General features: G+C 35.6%; 1 protein-coding gene across 12 annotated transcripts in view; it reads left to right on the forward strand.

Annotated features, from left to right (window-relative positions):
• Positions 1–12,255, forward strand: part of MCTP1 (multiple C2 and transmembrane domain containing 1) — a gene marked incomplete at its 3' end in the record, with an annotated part of 550,519 nt that overhangs the window by 114,343 nt on the left and 423,921 nt on the right. The gene's annotated exons all lie outside the window — the stretch shown is intronic.

The following is a 12,255-nucleotide window of genomic DNA, read 5'->3' on the forward strand; positions in this document are numbered from 1 at the left end:
CAACATAGGAAAAAATAAAGGAGAATGCAAAGTATGGCTAATGCTATGGGAGTAGAAAAATCCAGTTGGCTTTCTAATAACTGAATAAAATGTGTACGTGAACTTAGTAAATATCCTGTTGGTTTGTAGAAACTTTTTTTTTTTTTTGTATTTTAGAATAATTAAAAAATGGTAACTGCCAATTTATTGAGTGCTTACTTTATGCTGACTCTATTCTCAGTACTTTCCATGAAATAACTCACAGAATCTACACAACAACCTTGTGAAGCAGGAACCAAAACTGTCCACATTTTACATATGAACTGAATGAGGTGAGGTCACTTATCCTCGGGCCACATCCACTTGCTGCTTAAGTGGTGAGACCAAGGTTCAAAGGCAGGCAGCAGGGCTCCAAACAGAACATTGTTAAGCACGGTACTAGGCCCAACTTTGACATGGTTGGTGCTGTTGTTGCTTATCACACTGGTACTTTTTCGGATGGCTATATATGGGAACAAACAACTATTTTGAAATTGTTCTGCTAAGCCATTTCTGACTAAATTTAATGAACTTTCTAATTTCTAAATTCAATGGATACCAAATTGAACGCTTAAATATGATTTTAAAAAATGAGTTGCCACTCTGTTAATTGCATTATAGCACTTAAAGAAAAGTATGTTAGCTTTAAACATTATGATAAAAGTAATCCATTTTCGTAGATTAAAAGGTCAAGCAATGATAGATAGCTTAGAATAAAAAATTGTAGATCTCTCTCTCTTTCCTAGCTTACTCCACAGTGTCCTTCCTTTCTCTAGCCCTAAAATGAGGATATTAGCTCTCTTGTTTCTTCTGTATATCCCCCCAATATACTTTGGTTAAATTTTCATTAAATGCATTGTCAATGTTTTTAGTTTATGACTGTGTAAATACATTTCACAGCTGAGCCATGATGAATTTCCTTTCATGTATAACTTGTTCTCCTGTGATTAAAAAAAAAATTATGTTAGGTATTTCCACATTCTCCAATAACTCTATAATTTTCCACATGGTCAAACTTGTCAGATCTACTGCTCCCGTTTTTTTTTTTTTTCCTGGAGACATTCCTGCTGGAACCCTCCATCCCCTGGCTTCCATCTGGTCTAATTGCTCTTTAGGTTTGCTGATCCCTTGTCATTTAGGGACTTCTTTTGCTGTCATCCTGGAATTCCTATTGCATCTCTCTTGTATTGAATCCCATTTCACAGAGTCCATGGGAATCTCTTTTCTTGGTTTACTATTTTCTTTGGTGGAACATATCCTCCAGTAGTTTCCTGAGAAAAAATATTTGAGACAGAACTTTTCTGTTACTTTTTACATACAAATATGTCTTCACCCTACCATTTAATTGACAGTTCTGGGCTAAGAAATGATTTTCTCTTCATACTTGAAGGCATTATACTTTTGACTTCTGGCTTCTAATATTTCTTTGAGAAGTTCAAGCCATTTTGATTTCTGATTTTTTTTTTTGGTAATTGACCTGATTTTGCTATTGGATTTAGGATCTTTACTTTATCCCTGATTCTGAAATTTCGTGATACTGAACATTGATGTGAGTTTTTTTAATAGTTGTACTGGACACTTGGTGACAATTTCATATGCATGTTCTTCATTTTCGGGAATATTCTGTTTTCTTTTGTTTCCATCACTAGCTCTCTGTTCTTTTGGGGACATTCATTTACTCATTCAACAAATATAATTATTAAGTACCCTCTCTATGCCGTGTATTGTGATTTTGTGCCCAGTGAAACACTGCCCTCATTGAGCTGATTAGTCTGATACTGGGCCTTCTTGATTCAGCCTTTAATTTGCTTAATTTATTTTTCCTGTAGTCCATCTAGTCATCTACTTTGTTCTACTTATTGAAAAATTTCCATGGCTTTATCCTTCAAATCTTTTACTAGTTTATTTTTAATTTCGGTTGTTTTGTTTTTCATTTCCAGTTGCTCCTTCTTATTCTCTGATTATTCCTTTATAATAATATCCTGTTTTTGTTTCTTATCTTTCAATGAGGAAATTAACTAAATGGGTGTTTTCTTTTTCTCTTTCTTTTTTTTTTTTTTTTTTTAGTATTCTGTTCTCTGCATGATCTCTATTTACTCTGAACTCCTTTCATGGTCTTTCTGTTTGGGTCTGTTCATGTTGGTGGCTTTCTTTAAATATGTGATGAGCCTTGTTGATGTGTTAGTATTTAAGAGTTAAGCACTAAGATGCTGATTCGATGTTCTGCCTGCGCCTGTGAGTTTACACTCTGTTAAACTTGCTCTGTGGGTCAGTTATGTGGCCAGAAGGCAAAAGAGGAGAAAGTGAAACTGAGACTGGACATAACTGCTGGGGTCAGAGTGTAGTCTGTGTTGAGTACCTAGATAAACAATTTAAGTTTTATCCTGTGAACAATGAGAATCTAGGTGATGGTCATACTTGAGGCAGGTCTTTTGCAGTCACTCCCTTTAGTCCTAGGATGCAAATTTCCTGTCTTTGTTCCATTTTCTCATAAACATTTTCCTCTGGCTACAATATTTTAATCTTAGAGATTAAACATTAATTTATTGCTTCCAATGGACATATCCATTGCAATATAATTTAATTCTTGCATTTTGAATACAAGTATCAGGTAACAACTCTACTCAGTTATTCTCTTGCTGTCCAAGGAATAGCTGAGATCTAATTGATTGAAATCACTCATAACCTCATTGATCCCAACCTCAGTCATTCAAAAATGTATATTTTAAGGGTACATGATATAGGAACTACTTAAAGTAACATTGTGAGTCTTTGTTTTCCATAGTACATAATAACTTTTATCTGTTGTAGGCAATTCCAAGTAAATAAACTACAATGTTCAGTTCAACAAATTATACAAACAAAACACCTCAAAAACCAATTTCCTTTCATAAAGAAATGGCTGAAGTCTTTTTTATTATTTGGTTTATAATTTGTACAAATTACCGTGTGTGAACGAAGTGGGAACATGTTCAATGAATATATATACTTTTTTATTGTTAGGCTCTGAGCGTGTTTACTGTGATCTGTCAGTCCTTTGTACCCATGAGCTCTTGGAGATTTGCCCTGTGGTAATTAATACTGCCCCTACCCATGAACAAAAGATCATTGGCCTTAAAGCATGAAAATGGCTCACAACAGCATAAGAGATCCCATACTTTGCTTTACTCATTCAGCAAATATGTCCATATGCAAATATTGTCCATCTATTATGAATGTGGCACCACTAACAGAAAGCAAATTTTACATCTTGGTAACTGTGCAGCACCTTATGTAGTAGCAGATATCATACAGGCACCAAATAAATGTTTGATGAAGGATGTGGTAATTCATCTATGGCTGTGAAGAAGGTCAGGGAAGGCTTTCTACCACTCTGGCGGTTAAGTAGAGCGGAATCCTCAATGAAGCTTCTCATATAGGAAGAGTCTTACAAGTGACATGAATTATGAGCTGCTTTTTACAAGAGAGGTAAGAATCTAGCTAAGGGACATTGGAATGTTTAAGAATCTAGCTCCTAAGGGTTTTCATGAAAAATGCACTTACCTGCATTTTGATTACATTGCCATCGGGGAGGAATGTTTTGATGTGAAGAGCTAATAAATGCTTATAGATCAGGCTCATCTGTTTGGAGCATTTAAAGCTTTTAGGAAAGAAGAAAAATGAGAGAGAAATTCCTTTGAGTGGCATAGAAAAGAATAAACACACTGATTCCACTTTCTCCTTGCGGGGGAAAAGGTGTGGAAAGCCAGGTCTCAAGCAGTCTGAGCAATTTTCACTTCCATATAGGACTGGAGCTCATTGTTAGTGTATGAAAAGCAAGAAGTAGCCTTGTGTCATTTCAGATATGTCAGGAGAATTCTTTAATAAAGACTTAATTCAGGGGATACCACTTACCAATAGTGACCACAGATTTAATATCAGTACACACAGGAACTGAAGCCAGCAAGTAAAATGGTAGCAGTGGGGTTACAGAAACTTTGGCCAGGAGCCCAGTTACAAGAAAAGGGGTGTTACTGTGGTCATTACAAGTTCTGAAAACGAGGTAGACCTAACAGCAGGTCAAATGCAGAATTCTGGACCAACTGGGGAGGTCAGAGAGAATGGATAGAGATTCAAGATGGACAAAGACACAGGAAGCAGCCGGACAGAATCAGAAAGTACAAAACTATAAGTCTTCGTTTCCTTTCAGACCAGGCATGAACAAGCAAGTAAGGAACTGAGGGCCTTTCAGTGTTGGAGAAATGGAGACTCACAGATCAGGACACATAAGTCTTGGTTAATTTTTGTGGTTGAGTGTCAAGCAGTTTTCAGGGCTAATGGTTAAGTGTAACATGCGAGAGTTAAGGAGAATTTGCTTGTGATCTTTGCAGCAGACAGCTAGATCTACTGAGAGGTCCCCAGCAACATGTGTTTTGATTTGATCTGTGAATGGCATTTGAATTCCTCTAAGCAATTCACATCTGTTATCTTGTTGATCCTTACGATAGATCCTTGACATACATTGATATAGATACATATCACAATTTTTCAGTATCAGGACAAACAATTCCACACAAAACCACCAACTAGGTCAACTTCATGTCTACTGTTCACTAAATATCACAGGTTGTGTACCACTAATACAAAAAGGGAGGGCCCCAAGTATCTTCAGTGTTTTATCTTTCCAAAGTACAAAGTAAAATGACATAAGGTCATTTGTTCTAAGCTAAGGCACAAATGACTAACTTTTTACCAAAATGTCATCTCTCTTTTTCATTCTGTAGAGTTGACTGGCGAGGCACTACCCAGCAAGGGGTTAAATATCTCAGCCTGTGATTAATCTAGATGGGGCCATATGACTACTTCTCACCAATAATTTGTGAGTGGAAACTATGTCACTTCTGGGTCAAGGCAGTTAAGTGAGTGTCCCTTAGCTATCCTTCTTGCTCCTTCTGTTAGTGGATGCAGGGACTCCCTCTAAGTCCTTGGAATGGCAGAACCACAATATGAGAGGAGCTTGGGTCCCTAAATGACCATTTAGAGAAAAGCTACCTGCCAACTAGGAACATTCACATTAGAAAGTAAGAAACAGACTTCTGTTGAGTTAGGCCACTTGGAGTTTATGTTCAGCAGCTATGATCACCCTAATTCCTGTTACAAATAAGAATTAAGAAGGCTTGCCAGTAAAGCAATTATACTCCAATAAAGATGTTAAAAAAAAAAAGAAGGGTTGCCAGATTTAGCAGATAAAAAGATAAGATATCCAGTTAAATTTCGATTTTAGATAAATAGCAAATAATTTTTAATATATTAATCATTTAGTATAAGAATGAATTTCAGCATAAGTATGTTCCAAATATTGCATGCATAGTTATACTAAAACTTATTCACTGTTCATCTGAAATCCAAATTTAACTAGGCATCTTGTATTTTATCTGATAACCCTAGAATTATGAGTAAGCAAATTAGAGTAGGTGACATAATTATGTTTAATAATTAATTTGTTGTATGAAGCATTTTATTTTGGAAGAGATTTGTTTCTGAGCAAATGTTTTCTTTAATTTCTCCTTCTATGATGAATTGCAGAGTTTGAAATCCCAAGACATATACTGTTACAGACAGTCTAAGGTGAGAATTTGCTAAGGGGCTGCTTGTAAACCTGTCCTAAAAATGAGTAAGACTGGAAAGTGGTTAAAAGAAGAAAAGAAGGAAGGAAGGAAGGGTTAAATGTTTTACATAAAGGGATAATATTTTGAATGGAGACAAATAATTCTAACACTTTAATTTCATACTCTTTTGATGGAGAGAAAGGAAAAAAGCTCAGTGTATTTTCAAAGAAAATTATGCAGAGCTCAGGAATACCATCACTGTATACAAGGGCTGGTTCCTTTTCTGCCTGCCTGTGAAGTCATAGAATATATGAACTCAGATGCAGAAGTAATAAATCATAGGTACAAAGAATTTCAAACAGTTTCCAATTAGAGAATATATAGTTGATTGACATTACAGTGTTTTAATTTAAAACCCCTTCACATAAACTAGAAAAGCTGTAAGAAAAATGCCTTTCCAAAATAAAAGCATGACATAATTAATGTGGCATTTAAATTAAGAGAATCAGTGATTCTGTACTACCTTTTTTTTTTTTTAAACATCTTTATTGGAGTATAATTGCTTTACAATGGTGTGTTAGTTTCTGCTGTATAACAAAGTGAATCAGTTATACATATACATATGTTCCCATATCTCTTCCCTCTTGCGTCTCCCTCCCTCCCCCCTCTTTTTTAACAGAGAACTGAGGCCCAGAAAAGTTACAAATATGCCCCCAAGACAGCACAGCTAATTAGTTCTACAAATCCCAGACATACGTACTTTCTATGTTATCTCTTTCTCCTACAGAGAATTTCCTATAATGGAAGCAAATTTGGAGAATAAAAAGACCAAATTCTGTTTCATCATTAAGAGGACAATACTTCATTTAACGGCTTGAAAAACAAAAGTAGAACTTCTGTGATATGACTCATCTCTCAAGAGTAGCAAATCAAAAAAATTTTAAGACATTTATGTGGTTTATACACTAATGAATATACAGCATTTTTCAACACTTGTACTATAGAGAGCAGTACTGCTACTCTCTATATAATGATAATGTCTTATCACTCAATGTTTTATTTTTTCCTTTCGTTTGAAACAGTGCAGGGATTTTCTCAGCAGAAATGAACCAGAAGAACATTTAGAATACCTTCATAATAAAGGATGAATTTTTAATGTTAAGTTAATGCCAACCAGGAAACATCAATACAGGGCATATATATATATATATGGGCTACAGCACACTTAACAAACATTATCTATCTAACCCAAAGGTCACAGTTTATCTAACACCTTGGCAACTGAGGCCATCTTCATTCAGTAGTTATTGATCCTAGACCTGGTGACAGGAACGGGGCCAGGCCCTGGCACAAACTTGGGCTTTTCTGATTCTTTCTACTTCACTATAGTAAATCTTTAACTCTTTAAAAATAAATACAAAGTTAAGATATTTTGGGTAAAAGTAATTATAAGAACGTACTTTAGATAGTTAATATATAAAGAAAACAAATTTTGATGTATAAATTTTTTAAAATTCTTAAATATATTTTAATGGTCAATAAAATTAAACTTCTGAAGGTCTGGATCACATGGACTTGTTAAAGAGTAAGAATGATATTCCTAATACTGCTTTCCAGTTTAGACCATCTTTAAGGTGTGACTTAGTATTTAATCCTTATTCCTGCCAATATTGTGCCTTTGCTGAGTAGAGCCAGAAAATGGTGCCAAATGATGCTGTCAGGTTTATATGTAAATCCTCAGGGAAAAGCACGAGGTTAAGTAATGTTCATACTTGACAGATTAATGGTGATCGTGACATGGAATCTCATTGTTACAGAATGAAGTAGGCTGTTATCGAAGCTGGGAGAAATGAAAGTAATCCAGAATTTTCCTTGCCACTAAAATGATGTGTGTGCAGCTTTCACAGTTTCACATTAGATCACGGCATTCCATTAATATTTTAGCTGAAATGTCTCAGAGCAGTATCGTGAGTCTTATTGGAATAACCCTTTAAAAAATCGTTTGATAAAATTTTACTGATATAAGATAGCTATAGATTTAGCCGCATGTGTGGTAGCTTGACTGTTTCCCTCACAGCCCATAAATAATCTGAAAGAGGAAGTCATATTGCTTTGTTTTCATTTAACAGTGTCCCCTGCCCCCATAACTTTCCTCCTCTATAATTTTAAGCCAAAAGAGAAGTGTTGAAAAATGCTGTCAAGTAATTGTTTCATTTCTTTTTCAAAAATATAATTTTTAGTATCTTCTGTTAAATGAAGAAGAAGCCTTCTCTCAAAGAAATGAAGTTCTGTTTGTAATGGAATACATAAATAGATAAGTAGATTGAAATCTACAGATATCTAGATATAACATTACATTGTAAATGTTATGTTTGTCTCCCTCTAAAATATTATTAATACTCTTCGTAGGCTACTTCTCTTCTCACTTCACATGTTTTTCCTGGGTATCTCCTTTACACCAGTAGTGTCAAACTGTCTACATACTTAATGACTTCCAGTTCTAAATGCCTGGAGACTACTGCTCTACTGACTTCCAGATCCACACTCTCAACTGCCCACATGACATGTCAAGTCTCCCACATGGACCACAGTGTCTTTCCTACAAACCCAACTCTAATTCCTGAATTCCCCTATGCTTCTTCATATTATTTATATTTAGGAGTATAGCAGAGCAATCAAGAGCATAGGCCGTGAGACCAGCCTGCCTGGGTTCAAATCCTGACTTTGTCACTTTCTAGTTGGTGATCTTGGGCAAGGAAGTCATCCTTTCTGTGCCTCAGTTTCCTGATCTTTAAAACTGGCATAATATCTGTCTCTTGGTGGTAAATGAGAATTGAATGGACAAAGATCTCAGGACAGTCCTAGAACATGACACATGTTCTATAAATCTTAACTGTTATTACTGTTTCCAGTATGTGCACAATCTAGTCAGTCTCTCAAATTAGAAACTGCTAATTTTCCTCTTTCTCACAATTCATTTTATCTCCTAGACATAGCATTACTACTTTCTAAAAGTCTATTTTATTTTTCCTTTCTTTTTCCCCCTGACACCACTATTTTAGTTCAGGTCCTCATCATTTCTCACCCAGGATAGTATTTCTCCCTGCTTCCATCTAATTCTCCCTTACTAGTTGCAATTTGTCTAATAATATCACTTACTTGATTATAAAACTTGAGTAACTCCTTATGGCCCACAAGATAGTATCAAAATTTTTGTTAGTACATACACAGTCCTTCATGACCTGACTTCTCCTGCTTACCTTTCCAAATTCTTCTCCTGGGATTTTCCCATGCATGCCCTCCATCCATACCTAGCTATTTGCAATTCCCCAAACATACTGTGCTGTTCTCATGACTTCGTTTCTTTCTGCATGGATTACCTCTTGTACATGAGTTATGTTTATCTGTTTATCTGTTTGGTGAATTTCTCATTTGTTATGACTCAACTTGAAGGCTGTCTCTTCAGAGAGCTCTTTCTGATCTCTTCAGGTAGAACTTGATGCTTCTTTCTTGGTATATCCATTTTATTCATGGCACTTTCCTTATCTATGTGCTATACAGTGCATCTTCCAGACAAATGACTCTCAAACTTCAATGTGCCTAATAAGCAAGAGTTGAACTTACAAAAATTCAAAGTTATGGGTCCTACCATCAGAAATCCTGATCCACTGGATCAAGATGGAGCCTAGCTTCTGCATATTTTGAAATCCCCAGGTATATCTGCTGCACGTCCATATTTTACACCATTGTCCTGTTTAGTTATCTCTTGATTCTTAGAACCTAGCACAGTGCATAAAGTATATATTATGTGCCCTTAGCAAACTCTTGTTGGAAGTAAAATATGGCATTCTGTTTCTGTTGAGCTATCATACATGGTGATAGAACAGCTAATGTACCTGGCATGTAGTAGGTCATCAGAAAGTTTGTGATGTTTGGACATATAAATGAGTGATTAAATGAATGAATGAATAAACAAATGAAAAGAGCTCAAAGAAGCTAGAGGAAACTATTAACATGGTCCCTTGAACCTCTCAAATATTGCAAAGTTCAGATATGTTATCTGAACTTTGGGTATTTGAATTTTAAAGTCACTGGATGAGCTCTCTGAAGGCATATTTGGAGACAAGATATTATGGTTTGGATTTTTTTATACTAGATGAACAGATACGTCCTTTTATAAAGTTGACAGCCTTTCATAAAAATCAGGTACCCTGACTTGAATTTTTCTCTAGACATGATGTCATTCTACTTCCACATTGTCATAGACTGGGATGGTTGCTTACATAAAACATGTTTTCAAAAAATAATCTTCTCAAGAATATGGTTAAATACTAATTAGAAACTCAAAAATTCTGTACCATAAAGAAAGAAGATATATTTGAGTTTTAACCATTTGCTTTTGAGTTTATTTATCTAAAATTACATATGCCATTTAAATTACATGCCTTTTGGAAAATTCTAGGAATAGGCTTGCTTTAACTTGGCTATTTTTTTTTCTGGATCTCTAAAAATAGTGTCCTTAAAATATACTAGATTTAATATTTTTTGCAAAAACATATCCTATAATTTCAAAAGCTATTGTGGCCTTTTTCTTTTCATTTACACTCTATTTTCCATCTCAGCCAGGTTCTAGAATTAGTTTGTACACAGAGGGTTATAAAATTTTTCTGCAGCATTGTATTACACAAGGGTCTACAAGAGAAGTGAAATGCATCAAAAAATGTTTTCTGACTAAAAAAATGAGATTTTGCAATAAATGAATGATCTGTAATGACCAAAAATACCAAGGGAACTTGTTTGCCATTTTACGAATGCTCACAAAAAAGAGCAAGATGTCATCACAATTCATATTGTACGGATCTGTTCATCAACAGCCAGGCTCAGTATATATAGTATTTTGGTCATGTACGTTTATTGCCAATTCCATTTATTCACTTAACCAAGGACTTTCTTTAAATAGGGTCATATATAATTTCTTCTAGGTGTTGTAGATATACTAATATAAACTTAGACTAAATACTGATTTTTGATGAACTAGAAACGGGTTGGCAAGTGTTTTCTCTAAAGAATCAAATAGCAAATTTTTTAGGCTTTGCAGGCCATGCAGTTTCTGTCATGACTGTTCAATGTTGTCATTGTAGCAGGGAAGCAGCCTTAAACAATACATGAAGGAAAGGGTGCGGCTATGTTTCAATACAATTTTATTCACACAACCCATAGCTGGCTGAATTGGTCGTGAGCCGTAGTTGGCTGATCCCTGATCTACATTATCATATTTTTGATTCCAAAAACGAGAAGCTAGAATAGGCCATAATGGCACGTGACTTTGTGCACTGTCTTCTTGTTTATAACTAGACATCTTAAATCTTTTTCCTAGTATTTTCAATGATATGTTTAGTTGTTATTCCTTGATTTGAAAAATAAATTAAATACAAATCTCTTGCCTGCTGTAGCCCCATCTATACAGCTGACCATGGGCAAGTTGCTAAAGTTTTCTATTCTCCAGTTTTCTATATGGGCAGTTGAATTTCTCTGCTAGAATAATATAAACTAGAAAATTAACTTTCAATATCATGTCTATATCTAGAGTCGGTGCAAGTAAATTCATGAAGTATTCAGCTTCTCTGTAGGGCACCCTAGGGTCCAGTGCCTTTATCCTGTCTCTTAGCTCTCCAGGGCCTTTTATGGCAGCATCTTCTATGAAAAGAGAAAAGCTAGCCAATTAGTTAGTATATGCTAATACGTAACGCTTTTTAATGTATTTGGATTTCCATATGCTTTCTTAAGATAATTTTAACCCTCCAAGGTGAAACTCTCATTTATATATGTGTGTGTGTTTATATATATATATATATATTCTTACTTTTTAAAAAAAAAAAATTTTATTTTTGGCTGTGTTGGGTCTTCGTTGCTGCGCACAGGCTTTCTCTAGTTGCAGCGAGCAGGAGCTACTCTTCCTTGCGGTGCACAGGCTTCTCATTGCGGTGGCTTCTCTTGTCGCGGAGCATGGGCTCTAGGTGCGTGGGCTTCAGTAGTTGTGGCACATGGGCTCAGGAGTTGTGGCTCACGGGCTCTAGAGCACAGGCTCAGTAGTTGTGGCACAAGGGCTTTGTTGCTCCGTGGCATGTGGGATCTTCCCGGACCAGGGCTCGAACCCGTGTCCCCTGCATTGGCAGGCGGATTCTTAACCACTGTGCCACCAGGTAAGTCCCTATTTCTTCTTACTTATTTAGAATTTTCTCATACATCCTGTGGAAAAAGTATTTGGGGCACAGAGTAAATCTTAATGATAACAATATTGGGTACCTTATTAAGGTGATGTGAGAGCTTTGGGGTGAAGCTTTTAGTTACTCCTCAAATCATACTTCACAGTGACCTTGGCTGCTCTGTCTACTCAAAGGGCCAGCCATGAATGCAGGCTAAAATATGAATTAGTAAAGTTTCACCTGTATATCAGATACTGGGAAAATTATGTTTTATTGCCAAATCAGTGTGCTGAAATATTTAGTTTTAAAGTTGGTTTGTCGCTTTAGTTGACCAGTGACTTGGATATGAAAACCTCCATATTTTTGTACAAATATTTCCAGTTAATTACAGAAAGAGGCAAAGACATTTTACAGTAAATATACAGATATTGATATAAGCCCAG

The sequence above is a fragment of the Balaenoptera physalus genome (genome assembly GCF_965194825.1).
Source record: "Balaenoptera physalus genome assembly, chromosome: 3".
Lineage (NCBI taxonomy): Eukaryota > Metazoa > Chordata > Mammalia > Artiodactyla > Balaenopteridae > Balaenoptera > Balaenoptera physalus.